Below are 17,704 nucleotides of genomic sequence, written 5' to 3'. Positions count from 1 at the left end.
TGCAACTTCTGGGGTGACTGGCTGGCTCAGTCAGTAGAGTATGAGACTCTTGATCTTGAAGTTGTGAGTTCAAGCCCCATGTTGGGTATAGAGATTACTTAAAAACTAAAGAAAACGCATACACACACACACATACACTTAAAAAAGAATAATTCAACTTCTTAGGAACCTTGGGACTTGAGGAACAGCACAGCAGTGAAATCCCTAGATTTTCTTTATGCTTCCATGTAATTCAGCCAGGGCACTGGAGAAGCCTGCAACATGGAAGTACCAAGAGATGCAAACAAAAACCCCCAAGCAAAGTCTGATTCCTATAGCTATAGGACTGGTAAAATGGCAATTTAACAGAACAGACAGCCTTTCCAACAATAACTGTTCTACTCTAGCTAATATCAATGGAAAACACCCTCAACTCACCACTCTTATCACAGTGTCTGGAGAGTTGACTGGGGAGCTGACCTTCCACTCCAACTCATCAGCAACGAGGCAATACTAGGAGCTCCCATTTCTAGCCCCTCCCCATCCTGATATAAGCAGAAGTGAGTGGGGTGAAACATCTATCCCTACCTAGACCTATGTACTACATACAACCAGGGTGAGTGGTTTTGATTTGTATTTCCCTGATGGCAAGTGATGCAGAGCATTTTCTCATGTGCTTGTTGGCCATGTCTATGTCTTCCTCTGTGAGATTTCTCTTCATGTCTTTTGCCCATTTCATGATTGGATTGTTTGTTTCTTTGCTGTTGAGTTTAATAAGTTCTTTATAGATCTTGGAAACTAGCCCTTTATCTGATATGTCATTTGCAAATATCTTCTCCCATTCTGTAGGTTGTCTTTTAGTTTTGTTGACTGTATCCTTTGCTGTGCAAAAGCTTCTTATCTTGATGAAGTCCCAATAGTTCATTTTTGCTTTTGTTTCTTTTGCCTTCGTGGATGTATCTTGCAAGAAGTTACTGTGGCCGAGTTCAAAAAGGGTGTTGCCTGTGTTCTCCTCTAGGATTTTGATGGAATCTTGTCTCACATTTAGATCTTTCATCCATTTTGAGATACCACCTCACACCAGTGAGAATGATGAAAATTAACAAGGCAGGAAACCACAAATGTTGGAGAGGATGAGGAGAAAACCCTCTTACACTGTTGGTGGGAATGTGAACTGGTGCAGCCACTCTGGAAAACTGTGTGGAGGGTCCTCAAAGAGTTAAAAATAGACCTGCCCTACGACCCAGCAATTGCACTGTTGGGGATTTACCCCAAAGATACAGATGCAGTGAAACGCCGGGACACCTGCACCCCGATGTTTCTAGCAGCAATGTCCACTATAGCCAAACTGTGGAAGGAGCCTCAGTGTCCATCGAAAGATGAATGGATAAAGAAGATGTGGTTTATGTATACAATGGAATATTACTCAGCCATTAGAAATGACAAATACCCACCATTTGCTTCAACGTGGATGGAACTGGAGGGTATTATGCTGAGTGAAATAAGTCAATTGGAGAAGGACAAACATATGTTCTCATTCATTTGGGGAATATAAATAATAGTGAAAGGGAATATAAGGGAAGGGAGAAGAAATGTGTGGGAAATATCAGAAAGGGAGACAGAACATGAAAGACTCCTAACTCTAGGAAATGAACTAGGGGGGGTGGAAGGGGAGGAGGGCAGGGGGTGGGGGTGAATGGGTGACGGGCACTGAGGGGGGTCCTTGACGGGATGAGCACTGGGTGTTATTCTATATGTTGGCAAATTGAACACCAATAAAAAATAAATTTATTATAAATAAAAAGAACGCAGTTAGTTGAAAAAAAAAAAAAAAAAACAGGGTGAGTGCCTTCCAGAAAAAGAAAACAAAATTGGATCTAAAAACTCTCAACATAATACCCCAAATGTCCATGATACAATTTAAAAACATGCACATCATAACAAGACCAGAACAATCACGGCATGAATAATACAAGGCAATCAACAGAGTCTAAGAACATAACTCAGATGTTCGAATTATTCAACAAGGATTTTAAAGCAGCAATAGTAATTACTCTTCAGTGAGCAATTATGAGCCATCTTGAAACAAATGAAAAAGCATAAAATCTCAGCAAAGAAGTAGAAGAAATAAAAAGAAATAAAATCCTTTTTAAAATAGAAGAAATACATGAGAGTTTTAGAGCAAAAAACTACAACAACTAAATTTTTAAAACTCACTGGATGGTCTCAATAGAAGAACAGAGGGGACGGAGGAAGGAATCAGGAAATGGAAGATACAAAAATATAAATTACCCAACTTGAACAACAGAGAGTAAACAGACTGGGAAAATAATGGCAACAGCCTCAGGAACCTATGGGATCAACAAAAAATATCTAATATTCATGCCATCAAAGACCCAGTTGAGAGAAGAAAGAGTGTGGAGCTGAAAAATATCCAAAAAAATAATGGCTGAAAATTACATGATGAACAATATAAGTTTATAGATTCAAGAAGCTGAGCAAACCCCTAAACAGGAAAACTCAATGAAATTCATGCCAACACACATCATAGTGAAATTTCTGAAAACTAAAGAAAAAGAAAACATCTTAAAGGTGGATAGAAATGATACATTACCAGTAAGGGAACAATGACTCAAATGATAACAGATTTCTCATCTAAAACTGTGGAGGCCAACAAGAAATGACAAAACATTTTCAATTCCTGACTGAAAAGAACTGTCTACTCCAAATTCTATCCCAAGTAAAAATATTCTCCAGGAATGAAGAGAAAATAGAGACATTCTCAGATGAAGGAAACTAAAAGAATTTTATATCTGTAGACCTACTCTTAAAGAATGGCTTAATGTACTCCAACCACAAAGGAAATTAGAACAGAAGGAAATGGGACAATGAATTATAAAATGGGTAAAAATTGGAGTAGACTACCTTTTTCCTCATGATGTTTTTAAATTATGATGGATGATTTTAGCAAAAATTATAACATCATTTGATGTGCGTTCGATATATGTAGGAGAAATATTAAGAAAAGCATATTTTTTAAATGGGGAGAATAGGGGCACTTCGGTGGCTCTGTCAGTTAAGCAGCCAAACTCTCGATTTCGGCTCAGGGTTTTGAGATGGAGCCCAAGGAGCAGCTCAGTGCTGAGCATGGAAACTGCTCAAGATTCACTCTCTCCTTCTCCCTCTGCCTCTCCTCATTATCTAATAATAATAATAATAATAATAATAATGGGGAGGATATAGGCACCAAGTGGATGCAGGGTTTCTATACTTCACTCAGTGACATAATGTTGATACCAATAGATAATTTGAAGTTGTTTATACATGTTATAATATTAAGAGCAATCACAAAAAAAAAGGAAAAATCACACACCACACAAATATACTCAAAAATACAAGTAAATAAATCTCTTTTTTTTTCCAGATGTGCCTTCACGGAGCCCTGCCTCTGAGCACAGCAGGTGCATCTCCACTAAGGCAAGTGTGCACCTGACAATCAGCGCAATGGGCCCCTCTCCCAGAAGACCTGCACAGACCACTGACTCCCAAGAGTACTGATCACAGAGGCCTGCAAGGCTTCAGCTCTATGGAGAAAGTAGGATCTAGCTTCCTTTGTACTTTATTCTGTATAACTATGTTTCATTTATTTTGGTCAATTTTTTTATTAAGTGTTAATTTTATTTGTTAAAGACATATATTTATTATTTTTATTACTTTCTTTGTACTTAAATTTTCTTTATTATTTTGCAATCTAGATTATCTTAATAATTAATTAATAATTGAGAAGCAGCCTAAAACACACACAGGATATAAGATTTTGGGGGGGATTGTGGTTATTGTTGTTTTTCCTGTTTTTCTTTTTCTTTCTTCCATGTATTCTGGGAAACATAGTGATATGATGAAATTTGCCTCCAAAAAGAAGAGGAGGTAGTACTCACAGCCAGGGACTTAATCAATTCAGATATAAGTAAGATGTCTGAACTAGAATTTTTTTTGTAATAATAAATTTATTTTTTATTGGTGTTCAACTTGCCAACATACAGAATAACACCCAGTGCTCATTCCGTCAAGTGCCCCCCTCAGTGCCCGCCAACCAGTCACCCCCACCCCCCGCCCCCCTCCCCTTCCACCACCCCTAGTTCATTTCTCAGAGTTAGGAGTCTTCCATGTTCTGTCTCCCTTTCTGATATTTCCTACCCATTTCTTCTCCCTTCCCCTCTATTCCCTTTCACTATTTATATTCCCCAAATGAATGAGACCATATAATGTTTGTCCTTCTCCAATTGACTTACTTCACTCAGCATAATACCCTCCAGTTCCAACCACGTTGAAGCAAATAGTGGGTACTTGTCATTTCTAATGGCTGAGTAATATTCCATTGTGTACATAAACCACATCTTCTTCTAAATAATTCTTAAATAACCTCAAGGACGTCAAGGAAATGGAAATTGAGGAATAGGAGAAAGAGAATAAATAGAAGCAAATAATAAAAAGTCACACTTAAGCCTTAACATATCAGTAATTACTTTAAATGTAAATTGTCTAAATACATTAATTAAAGGACAGAAATTGGCAAAGTGAATAAGAAAACATAACCTACCTGTATGTTGTCCATGGGAAACTCAATATAGGTACCTGAAATGTTGATAAGAAAAGATGTATCACGAAAATATAAATCCGATAAGAAGGACTTCAGAGCACACAAAATTGTAAGGACAAGGAGGATATTATATAATGATAAAAGTAGACAAGAAGATGTAGCAATTCTAAATGTGTGTGCACCAAACAATAGAGTTTCAAAACACCTGAAGCAAAAACTCATAAAATTTTAAAGAGAAATATACAAAATATCAATTATAACCAGGGATTACAATAGTTCATCATGCAACTAGACGTAAACGCATACACACACAAAACTCAGCAAGGATGTAGAACTTAATAACCCCATCAGCCAGCAGAACCTAATAGACATTCATAGAACATTACACCCAAAAGCAGTATAATATGCATTCTTTAAGATGTGTGGCTTCCAATATTTTACCCCAGTCCATATCTTGTATTTTCATCCTTTTAACATTTTATATCTATGTGGTTACCTGAGGTTGTAAATAGGATAAAATTATATAAATCTACATACATGTAGGATGATTGGGTGGCTGAGTCGTTTAAATGTCTGCTTTGGGCTCAGGTCATGATCCTGGGATCCTGGGATCAAATCTCATATTGGGCTCCTTGTTCAGCGAGGAGCCTGTTTCTCCCTCTCCCTCTGCCTCTCTCTCCCTCCCTCATGTGCTTGCTCTCTCTCTCAAATAAATAGATAAAATCGTAAAAAAAAAAAAAAAAAAAAAAAAAAAAAAAAAAAAAAACTACACACATGCATATGTTCACACAAATGAACGCATGTAAAAAGTGGTGAAAACTTAATACAGTCAGTAGTCCAGTCTAGTATTGTACTGTATCCATTTCCTAACAAGGTACCCTAAATTGGATGGCTTAGAACAACATTGTATCACACAGTTCTGAAGCCTAGAAGTTTAAAATCAATGTGTCAGAAGGGACATGCTCACTCTGAAAGCTGCAGGGGAGAATCTTTCCTCACCTCTTCTTAGCTTCTGGTGGTTTGCTGGCAAAACTTAGCATTCACTTGCTTGCAGCTGCATAGCTTAAATCCCTGCCTGTCATCATATAAAATTCTTCCTGGGTGTCTTTGTCTTTATATGGCCATCTTTTTGTAAAGACACAAGCCCTAGTGGATTAGGAGCTCATCCTACTGTAATATGATTTCATCTTAACTAATTATATCAGTCAACCATATTTTCAAAAGAAGTTCACATTCTAAGGTACTGGGAAGTTAGGACTCCAACATATATTTGAGAGGAGGGGACAGACACAACTCAACCCATAACATGAATCATGCCAATTCTCTATTTAATATTATACTATAGTTAATAAAATATCACCATTGTGGGAAGCTGTGTGAAAGCACATGAGACTCTGCGTACCATTTTTTGCAAGTTCCTATGAGTCTACAATTACATAAAAATTTTACGAATCTAGCAATTTTGCTTGATAAGCAGAGATCAAGCAGGGATCTTGCTCCATTTTCTATCTTCACTAATACATTTTTGTGTTTTACATTTCCAACTGTATTTGACAGGGAATTAATTTTCTCCTCTATTTTTCTGTGGTTTCCCCTAAGTGCTCACTTACTATATAGCATATTTTTAAATAGGCTGGTCAGCAGCTCTAAGACTTTGTTGAGATTTCTCTCATTGCAATCCCTCTTAAGAATTTCTCGAATAAATCACCAAGCCTCCTAAGAAATGATGGTCGATAATTTCTCAACCCTGCAGATGGGAGAAGCCACTGTAATTCAAAAAAATGTTCACTCCTCTCTGGTCTCAAGTTACTGTGGTCTGGGTTTGAAGAAAGAGCAACATTTTTTTTCCCTTCTTGGGAAACCTTGGGAGAGAGTTCTTGATCTTAAGTGGCTAGGTTTTGTTGTTCCTGTAAGTTCCTAGAAATGATCTGATGGGAACTAGGAGCATAGCTGTGTGGATTGGAGCCTACTGGGAAAAAAAACATGGGATCCAAACCTTCTCCTTCCTTCTATTCATTCAGGCTGACCCTAGGGAAGATTAACTATAGCCCAGGACCCAGTGTTTGTCATGTACACCATGGGCTCAGGTTGTGTCTGAAGGATGGCATTCCAGGATGCAAGCCAATCGAGAAGTCAAACAGTGGCAGAGAGAACAACGATGTTCTAATAGCTGTGGTAAAAAACAAAACAAAACAAAACAAAAAAACACAACCCCTATATGCTGGGTAGAGATAGAAGTAGGGGCACTACACTAGTTTTCTACTGCTATATACGAAATCACCACTAATGTAGCAGCTTGAAACAACTTGTGTTTATTATCTCACAGTTTCTGTAGGTCAAATGCCTGGGCAGTGTCCCTCACAAATCTTGCATCAAGGTGTTGGCCAGGATGCATTCCCATCTGGAGCTCAGGATCCATTTCTAAACTTACATGGTTATTGGCCAAATTTAGCTCTTTGAAACTGTATGATCCTGGGCCCAGATTCCTTGCCAGCTGGAGGTTGTTGGCTAGAGATTGCTCTCAGCTCCTGCCAGTGGCCCACCCACAGACCCTCTTAGGACACAGAGACTTACTTCCCCAAGGCCAGTGATAGGATCTTTCTCATGTTTGAAATCTCTCTTTAGACAGGGCCCAGGCACTTTTAAGGGCTTAAGTGATCTCTCTTTTAATTATCAAAGCCAACTGATTAGGGACCTTAACTTCATCTATAAATTGACTTTCACCTGAAACCTGATCAGAGCAGTTAAACCCATCATTTTCAGTATTGCTCAAGAGGAGATTACTTGGGGTGCCAAGTAATATACCAGGGGGTGGATATCGGGGAATCCTGCTCACTACATATGTAGAACCCCAGGAAGAGGTTTGAAATGTCAGGCCCAGCACTGACTGGAGTCCAGACCAGGACAAATGGCAAACTCTTCTGCAGAAGGCAGAAAAGGGAAAGAAAGTGGCACCCAATTCTACATTAAACCAATGCAGGTAAGCTAAAACTCAGATGCTCCACACCACCTCAAGTCTTAAGACAGGTGGGTGTTGATGGCCACCAAGGGTTAGTTAGGAGCCTGGGAGTCCTGAAGCTAGCAGAGCATAAGTAGATTATGAGCCACACTAAAATTCAACACATAATCACCAAACCTCCTCAGAATAGAAGACCAATGATTTCTCAGTGTTATAAGTGGTAGAAGGTATCATAAATCTCAAAAATGACTACTTCTCTCTATTGTTCAGTTAGCATGACCTGGACTTGGAAAGACAGTGGAATTTTCTGAGCCAGGTTGGGAAAGACAGCCACTGATATTCTTGACCACAGTTGGCTGAGGTCTACAGATGGTGGAGATGGTGGCTACTCCCTACAGACTCAGATCCTGGAAAGCAGAAAAGCCAGGGAAGTCAGAAACAGGCTTTCCTGAAAAGGAACTCTCTTTATCTCATGGATTTGAGGGAGCCCCCTTCTTCCCTTGCCCAGGTATAGAATAGTGCACTGGGCCGAGTTACCCAGGGTCCCTTGTGCTGGGCCAGCAGAACAGAGATAATGAGGCAACTAGGAATATGCTATGACACAGGCAAGAGATGACCAAGGGGATATTTGTCCTGTGCTAGGAATCAGCACAGCTGCATGAGCTTTGGGAGAATATGGTCTTCCCGGATCTTAATTTTATATTTATGAAACAGAGACAATAACACAATGCAATGAAACAAAAAAGCTTGTGAAAGTAGTCAGGAAACTGTAAATGACCATAAGTGAAGGTATGATTGTTACTGCAATAACTCTTTAACAAATAGGCAACAGAGGTAAATAGAGACACTTCTGTTTTGCATGCAGACAAAATGTCCTGCTGTTCTACACATGTGATTATACCGAAAGGAGGGCAACACATAATTTTTAAGGCTGGTAAGTACAATTTGCTGTCTCTAGTAATTAAATAAGACAAAGGGAGATCTCAAGTCAATGATGTCCACACTCAAGGCATAGTTGCTTCAGATCTGTGACCTTGCCCTTTCTGTGTCTGTGCCCTTGGAATTCCTCAGTCAAGGTGGAGGCCAAGAAAGAGGAGGCCATGGAGGATAAGCCACCGGAGCAGAATGCAGGGACACCAAGGGGCAGGAAACACACTCCACTGGAGCAAGACCTGCAGGCCTGGGACTCAGGGTCCTGCACCTCTCAATCCTGTCTTGACTCCTCCCTGTGGAAATGCCCCCCAAACTGTACCTCCTAAATCAAGGCAGCTGGTGTAGGATAGGCAACACAGTGGGGCCTTCAATGTGGCTATGAGCGTGGTCTCCAAATCCTAAAATTGGCAGGCTCCGAACATGGGGAAAAACACAGGAAACGTGAAAAAGGAAGATAACCATGGGCTTTTGGTGTTGTTCTGCCAAATGAACACTGACTCAGCAGGAGCCAAACATATCAAAGTCAGTGTGAAGGCCATTAGAGGAAACCAAGGGTAAGTTAAGTCACCACCTGTGGCCATTCATTAGTGTTGCCATAACACAATCCCTCTGACTGGGGGGCTTAAACAACAGAAAGTTATTTTCTCACAATTCTGGAGACTAGATGCCTATGATCAAGGGTTGACAGAGTTGGTTTCTTCTAAGGTTTCTCTCATTGGCTCGTAGATGGCCATCTTTTTCCTTTGTCCTCACATGGTCTTTGTATATGTGTGTTTGCGTCCTGTCTCCTCTTTGTATAAAGACACCAATCACAGTGGATTAGGGCCCACATGAATGTCCTCGTCTTACCTTAATTACCACTCTAAAAACCCTATCTCCAAATACAGCCACATTCTGAGGTCACGAGGGAATAAGACCACAGCACATGAATTTGGTGGGTACAAAATTCAGCCCTGGAGGCACTGAACTCAGAAGTATAGCACTGGTCAGCAAATCACCCTGAATTTGCCCATGCTCCTTCTCTGACATCCAATGTCCTTTGAAAGTGACAGCAAGTTGCTGGGAGGCAGTGGAATATCTCTTCTTTTGGAGAGCTAATGTTCCAATGGGTCTATGACTATAACCACGGCAATATGCAGATGAGAGAACTTTATGGAAAAATAAAAGTAAGCCTGGAGATCAGTTCACTAAAATGCCCCATGTGACATTCCACTGACCTGGTCATTTCTCATGGATGGGACTCTGGCATGGGAAGGATGAGAAGGAGCCATCATTTAACCAACTGACCATTTCTAATAGGGAGAACCAATGGGAAGAAGAATTTGGCCTCCCTCCTTCACTGGACACCATGTGAGTTGCCCTGGTTCCACACAAAGAACCCCGCAGAGGTGGGAAAGATGCTCAGAAGCAGAAGCTGGTGGCTGCAATCAGCCAATGTTAGGTGACCAGGTATATGTCAGTAGGGCCCAGAGCACTGCTGGATCCTAATAATTAGGACCCACAAATCAAGGCAACAGCCAAAGTCTGTCCTTCAGTTGGAAGAACCTGGATCCAGAATAGAAAGACCAAAGAGGCCAAGACACCCGTGCCAAAAGGGAGCAAAAAGACCACATCTCTTTCTAGGGCTTCCCAGCAAGAAGCCGCACAAGTCTGCAGAGCCACAGCTGCTTTGAGAGGATCTGCCTTCCCCTAGGGTATACCCCATCTCCATGCCCTTCCCCTGGGGGCATACCCCATCTCCAGACCATCTGATCAAATGAAGGCATCAGAGAAGTTACAGCCATCAGAGTGAATCCTATCCCTGAGTACCTACCCTAAGAAGTAGTCTCATGACAAAGGGAACCCCCAGAAAGCCTAGCATCTTCCAGCTGTGGGAGACCAGCCAGGCCTTGTTTGGCTCTGAGTCACCCCATCAGGAACCCTGCCATGGGATATCAGCTTGAAGATAATGAAGCCCCCAAATGAGCCTGTGTTCTGCAAGTAGCTGAACTTGCAAAGAAGAATCCAACCTAGTCCCTGGCCCAGCCCAAAAGGGAGAAAGGGCAACCTGCAGGTGGGCCTCAGTAAGGGCGCTGCTGGGCAGAAGGGCTAGGACCTATGTCAGATATTTACCACAGGGATCTGGCCAGATGTAGTCTATGTGAGGGTGCTGTTCCTGCATCTGATGCCAGAGCCCGGAGTGTGCAGGACAGGCAGTTGGAGAGGGATGCAAAGACAACCAGAACCCCTTTTTGGCAGCATCAGACCCAGAAGGATCAACTGGAGCCACTCTGATCTCTAGTCAGAGAGGCAGGGGAAGAAGAGAGAGTGCTGGCGGCTGCCCCACTCAGACTGGGTGGGCCAGTGGGTGGGCGATGACAGCCTGCACCGACCTCTAAACAGCCAGGCTGCTCCTTCACTGCAGCCTCCCATGTCTCATGCCAAGTGCGGTCCTTGCTCACCCAGAGCAATTCAGAGCGGAAAATTCTGAGGAATAATGGCCCAGCTTAGCTAAGGTGGCACAATATGAATTCACCCAACACAAATGCATGATGCAACCTAGGTAGCGATCGTTTCTTCTAGGAAGACAGAGTCCTGGAGCTCTGAGACACAACTGTGTGGCATTCAAGTGCCTTTTTAAAATAGGATAGAGGGGTCAGAAGGCTCCATGGAGGTGACGTCTGAGGTGAAGTGGGCTCCTGGATGTGGGGGTTCAGATGCAGCTGGCCTAGTAGACAGATCTTATGGCAAGTCACAGACAGCAGCAGAGAACGGGAGCCAGGAGTGGGCAGAAGCAGCTCAGGGAGGCCAGGGATGCAGAGATGAGCCTCCTGCTTCCTCCCCCAGGGCAAATAACCAGACGTAAAAAATGTTTTACAGGCCATGAAGTTTCCTACTCCCTTGTGTGAAATTAAAATCTTTGGACTGGAATCACAGTATCTTTTTTTAAGATCATGTTTCAGATAGCCCATTTTAGGTCTTGAACTCCCCCTGATACCTTACTTTATTTTTCCCCAATTTTTTACTACACTAAGTAAATATTAAAACACAAATGGAGCTCGGATCTCCTTTCATTATTCATCAACTGTAGCTGCCTTATAATTTGAAGGGATTATCTTTTGCCTGCAGCCCAGATAAGGTTGACCTCCCTTCCTTTGTCTTCTCTCCCTTTCTACCTCTTTCCCTCCCTCACTCCTTTTTATCAGTCCTTTGTTAATTTTTCATGTTTTTATTGCTTCTTAAACCAAAAACCAAAAAATATAACCATAAAGGATATGTAACAAAAGTAAAGCAGCGAACACATTGCCGTTCAACTCTGACAAGAAAAAATGTCTTCTAAGCTTTACATTCCCCTCCCCCCACCCCCACCAGTACTGTCCACAGGCGTCTGCTGTTGTACCTAGTGCCCTACACAAGAGCTATAATTTCATACTTTGCTTATTTGCTTGATAATATCCTAAAGATTTTTTCCACTTTGCTGAATTGGCTTGTCTGTTATCATTTGCAACAAGCCTGCAGTTTTCGAGGAATGGTGCCTTGGTATTGGTAGCTGTGGGAGGAGCTTTTTAGCCTGATCATGATTTATAGAGAGCTTGCTCTCCAGCTGATCCTTTTGCACAGTGATAGTCAGGTCCAGAAGAATTCTTTTGCCACTCATGTACCAACCTCTTAACATGCCTGAAGTAAGAGAAAACTTGAGGAGCTTTCTCTAAACAGGTGCAGGACAGGAAGAGTGGTGGCTGAGGTGCTAGTGGGTGTTGCCCTAATTACAGCTCATCCCCCCTACCAGAGGCATGTGACTTTCCCAGGAGCCTTTCTGGGGACCCTCAAACCCCTCCCCAGAGCAGCTCACCAGGACCTGCAAGGTGAAATAGAGGTTTTTGGGTTCCTCATAAGGAAGACTTGAGGGAGATTCTTGCATAAAGGAAGGAAAGCAAAAAAATATTGTTATTAAATTTTGCACCTAAAACCTAAATTTATAGTTTTGTAACATGCCCTTTTAAAATGCTAACCCTGGAACAAAAAAGATAGGCATATAGAAATTGAAAAAGTAAAATGGCAGATATAAATCCATCTATAGCAATAATATTAAATATGAATGGATTAAATAATCAATCAAAGACAGATTATCAGAATGGATAAAAATAAAACAGTTTATTGCTATCTATCAGAGACATACTTTAGATTCAAAGATATGAAAGGGCTGAAAGTAAAAAGATAGAAAATATATACCAAGCAAAAGGCAACTATAAGAAACTGGAGTGACTATATTGATAGCAGACAAACTTTAGGACACAAAATGTTACCAAAAAAAGACTCTAATATCCCATTTTCAATAATGGTCAGAACAACTAGGCAAGAGGTCAGCAAGGAAACGAGAACTTGAAAACACTATAAAATGCAAAACTTTCCTCAGCGAAAGGAACTTCTTAGTTCTTAAGAGTAGAAAAGTAAACTTCTAAGGGTGGCATGGAGGAAGGGGGCTGCTAGGTGGGGGTTAGGAGACCTAACTTTGAGTCCTGCTAGGCCATGCACAAGCTGGGTGGCCTAGAGCCATTTACTGGAAGCCTCTGAGCCTTAGCTTCCTCACACATTAAATGAGATAAGAATGCACCATTCATAGAGATTTTGTGGGGATTTCTAAGACAAAGTACATTTAGGAAATTAATTCCGAGGCTGTCGAGTACAAATGCAAGATAAGCTGACCTGGACCTGTCTGCCCTCAGAGCCATTCCAAACCTTTTCCCTCTCTGCTTTATGGGGATAGAATTTAGGGCAGGAGGCATTGACCCTTTAGGCTATGTTGCCTGGACTCTTGTGCCGGCTGGTCTGTGGCAGGGTTCACCCACAGAGAGATGCTAGTAAAGAGAACACATGAAGGTGGAAGCCAGGGTATTTCTTTCTCACCATTTCCTCACACTTAGGTGGTGTCTCTGGCAATCTTCCTAGGTCTCCAGCTCCTTCCAGGTAAGCCAAGTTCCCAGTTTCCTAGGATGACCCTTGAACTTGAACCTCAGTAGCAACACCTGCCCCCTTGGTTCCTCTAACTGAGGGGATTTATAGGTCCTTCCAATGTCTCTGTGCTCTGCCTTGAAGCCATTTTATCACCTGGGCAACCAGGTCCCTCTGTTATAAATCATTAGAGTGGTTTCTCTTCCCCTGGTTGATCCTTGGATGATCAATAAGATTTTGTTTCCAAACTATGAAAAGAGAGAAGTGTGAAGATAGAGATCCTGTCTTCATTTCAACCAAAAGACATTGAGTTTCTGTTATTTGTGAGACCTTGAACCAGGAGACAGAGCTGAAGCAGCCGGAACAGTGGCCTGTGCTCCTGAATGCAGTCTTACTCCTCTTCACCCTGGTGCGGAGCCTGGCATAGAGTTAAGCATCAATGTGTATTTGTCCCTAAATGACTATTTAAACAATGTTGGCACTTACTGTTTGCTCTCTGTTTGCAGCTTCTTGGATGCTTTAAGTAAATTTTCTATTTGAGCTGCACAACACACCTGAGAAACTGAGATGGCTTGCACAGCATACTGCAGTGCTAGGAAGCCCATGCCCTTTACTACCCACCACCACCACTGCTAGACCCTACCAGGGCACCAAACGATGAACCCCTCCCTCTAATCTCCTGCAACAACATACAACAAAATGAAAGCAGAATGCAAATAGGGACATTTGGGGGACTTTTGCTTGGGATCACTCTGAGATTCTGAATGTACAACACCACGTGCTATTAAAACCTGAGCAGCTGTTTTAGATGTTCCTCAGACCCCAGGGGAACAGGGTGCCTATGTGGGTTTCAATTATATGGCTGCACCATTTAATTCCTCTACCCTTTCTTTTTACACACCAAGTGACCTCCAGGCACAGACCTATAGGGACAAGTCATAGGGCACTGAATATGTCCAATGTGACTAATGACTTGGGACATTTGAGAACATTTCTGTACTGTTTACATTAAAAGAACATGTATTTTATTTCATAACACAGAACTGACATTTGACATGTTGAGTCAATGCAAGTCACTGGAGCAGTCCCTGAATTATAGCAGACAAGTAATTAGTCCCTAGAGGCCTATTGCTCCAACAATTTTCATTTATCTTCTTTCAGATGACAATGTGGGTTTTTTTTTTCCTCTAAATCTTAATACCTACAGATACCCCCACCCCCACTGCATCCTTTCACACACACACACACACACACACACAACACTTGTCCATCTCCAGACTCAGCAAGATAGCACAACAATAACCTACCTCAATGTAAGGCTTTAGGTCTGATGGCCCTGCTGCCCCTGAAGTCTTCACAGAGTCAGTTTGCCTGAATCAACAACTTGATTCTATTTACTGATAATGCTGACTCCACTTCATGTTCTGGCTTCTAGTAGTGTTTTCACTGATCATCCAAATATTTTAACTTCTACATAGAAGAGAATGACATTTTCCCCAGACCAGAGTACAATGCCGAGGCCAGTCTCAGAATCACATGTACAGCAGTACAGCTTTCCTATTTATGTAAAAAGGAAACCAACTTTTCCTGGATCTGGTTGTAAAAGCTCAAGACATCACCAATGGGAATGGGGAGTTGCCTTGGTGATTCACAGAACAGGGGCTCTCTTATTTCCAATCTAAACAACAAATTCTACTTTGTTAATGGGCTTAGGTTTAAATTACTGATAAATATGACAGAAACACTAAAAGCTCAAGAATGTGATTGTCTCAAGTCTTAGAGACATTAAAATGGAATAAGACAAACATTTGCAATTTTTTTAAGATTTGGGTTTGGGTTTATTGAGAAGGAGAAATCTAGTCATTGATTTTGATTTTTCCATGCAATAAATTTACCAATTCAAACAAATTGAGGACAAGGACATTTTAAATCAACTTAATTCTGCATTCAAGAGTATTTTAAACATTTTAAATATTTCCAAGTTCACACAGTAACTCAAACCATGTTGGCAATATTCCTTTGTTAGAACAAAGAGGTCTTTAATGGTGATTTGTGGATAGCTCTGGGATTCTGAGCAGAAAGAAGTTACTCAGGTCCTGAGGTGGTTTCTGACAGAAGGAAACAGGCAGAGTTTAATGTTAGAGGTGATGTTTTCATGGGAGCAACAGGAAGGCCATTCCCAAAAAAGAGGGTGATATTTAAACAAACATGGAAGCAGAAAGCTAGACAGATTCTAAAGGATATGGGATTCCTGACTTGGTGAGCATACAGAAGGGAGAGTAGAGCAAAAATGAGAACAAGCTGGGATTAGGCCTTTTCCTTATGCTCACCCTGATTTTGTTAGGAAGACCTTCCAGAAAGGAACCATGTAGGTAAACCATTTAGTGAGCACTATTTTGACTTAGGGCCATTTCTAGAGCTCAATTTTTTTCCCTTGGAAGCTATGGGACATTTGGGGTGCACATCTGGGATGACACAGGCAGAGAGAGTAGAGCTGGACCTTAGATCAAAGCACACTCACACTGGGGTTCCAGGTTGGGTGGAGCCCTGCAAATGTTCTCGAGTGAACTGAAACATGCTGAGGGCATTGCTGGTAAAAGTAAAGGCACCCAGAAGTGAGTCAGGCACAGATGTGTCCAGATGAGTGCTAGCTGAGCTAGGACTAGCTCTCAGAATAGGAGCTGTCCTCCGAGGCAGGAGAGTAAGTAAACCCTTCAAAGGACTTCACAGGCTTGACTGAGTGCTGAGAAACTTGAGTGATAAGACAGGGCAGCACAAAGCCTCTGACTTCACAAGCACGGACCTCAGGGCAGCTGCTGGAAGCTGCCGTGGTAGCTGGGAGCCACAGGGAGGTAGGACTTTTGTCCGGATGCCCACCTGTGGACCAAGGCTGCTCCCAGAAAAACAGTGAGCTCTTGGAGTGAAGAACTCAAATGCTTGAAAAGCTCAGATATCTCTGCCTTCCAAGATAGTATCCCCCCAATGGAAATCAGCTCAGTGCATTTTGTTTATTCTTATTCTGAGCTTCACCGAGAAGATACAAAGGAAATCTTCCCCACTCCACCTCACCCATAGAACTCCCAGACTGAAAGTTCAGACTCTCTGAACTGTACCCACACCCTCCAATCTATAACTTGTAAAAAACAAACAAACAAACAGCTCTACGGTAGTATTAGATACACCGTTAGGAAAAGTAGCATTGAAAAGAGAAAGTGGGGGTGCCTGGGCGGTAGAGTTGGTTGGGTGTCCAACTTTTGGTTTTGGCTCAGGTTATGATCTCAGGACTATGATATCAAGCCCTGTGTCAGCTTCTGCACTGGGCACAGAGTCTGCTTGAGATTCTCACTCCCTCTCTCCCTGCTTCTTCCACTTGTGCTCTCTCTCTCTCTCTAAAATAAATAAATAAATCTTTTTAAAAATCATAAGAAAAGAAAAAGTCACTCATCAGACCCTGTTATCACAACCATTCCCTTTGAGCCCACCTCAAATTCCAACCATATTTTAGCCTCTGTGGTTAGAGGATGTATATGGGAGTGCGTGTGTATGTGTGTGTGAGTGCAGTCTTTGATTTCATTATTTCTTCAGGTCTCAAGATAGGATTAAAAAGCTGCCATTCAAAATATAGGCCAGGATATCAAGATGTGATGCTCACCTGGATATTTTTGGCCTCCATGAATTTAAAGGACTCTCAAGATATGTCACTTCTTGCCGCCAACTTTGAGTTGGGTTTCCCCCATCAGCATTTAACTTTATCTTCATAAATTACCTCCCTCACAACACAATATTCCTGTGCATTCATCGCTCTGTTTGTCTCCCATAAATCAACTGCAGGCCTGTTTTAATTATCCCTCAGCAATTTTAAACAACCAACATTTTTAATGAGGCAAAGAATGCATAAGGCCAGCAAATAGAGTTTTAAGGGTCCATTGTGGGTCGCTCTGTGTATATTTTTCAAAGTCAGGCATTCCTGAGATAAGTCAAATATTACCCAGATCTCAAGGCTTGGCCAATGTCCTTTCCCACTGCATGACCAGTGAGACTCTTGGTCATCAGCAGGCTGCTTTTTGTCAATGGCCTTGAAGTGTGTCAGTTACTATAAACACACATGATGAATGAGTGTTATGGTTATGAGAGGAATTCAGTCACCTTGGCTCAGGATGTGAACATGGCCAAGCTAGGGGTGGATAAACTGACGGGCCGTGCCTACCACCAGAGCCCTTGCTGGTGTTTGAGTGCCATTAATACTGAGACTTTTTCCTGAAACCCACAAATTTCTCCATCTGGTTTTAAAGTCAATGCGA

General features: G+C 41.8%; 2 long non-coding RNA genes across 3 annotated transcripts in view; one reads left to right on the top strand and one right to left on the bottom strand.

Moving 5' to 3' along the window:
* Positions 1-9,553, bottom strand: part of LOC144301452 (uncharacterized) — a 47,509-nt gene extending 37,956 nt beyond the window's left edge. For both annotated transcript variants that reach the window (XR_013368280.1, XR_013368279.1), the window contains exons 1-2: positions 9,321-9,553; positions 4,580-4,614 (exon numbers count right to left, since the gene is read on the bottom strand). This is a non-coding gene — a long non-coding RNA (uncharacterized LOC144301452). The remainder of the gene's footprint in view (positions 1-4,579; positions 4,615-9,320) is intronic.
* Positions 9,554-9,625: 72 nt separating this feature from the next.
* LOC144301453 (uncharacterized) lies at positions 9,626-17,187 on the top strand. Its single transcript, XR_013368281.1, has 2 exons — positions 9,626-9,821; positions 16,989-17,187. It is a non-coding gene; the product is annotated as an uncharacterized LOC144301453 (long non-coding RNA).
* Positions 17,188-17,704: the final 517 nt, after the last annotated feature.

The sequence above is a fragment of the Canis aureus genome, chromosome 29 (genome assembly GCF_053574225.1).
Source record: "Canis aureus isolate CA01 chromosome 29, VMU_Caureus_v.1.0, whole genome shotgun sequence".
Lineage (NCBI taxonomy): Eukaryota > Metazoa > Chordata > Mammalia > Carnivora > Canidae > Canis > Canis aureus.
The sequence above is the reverse complement of the archived record's forward strand: the minus strand, read 5'-3'. Positions and strand labels throughout refer to the sequence as shown.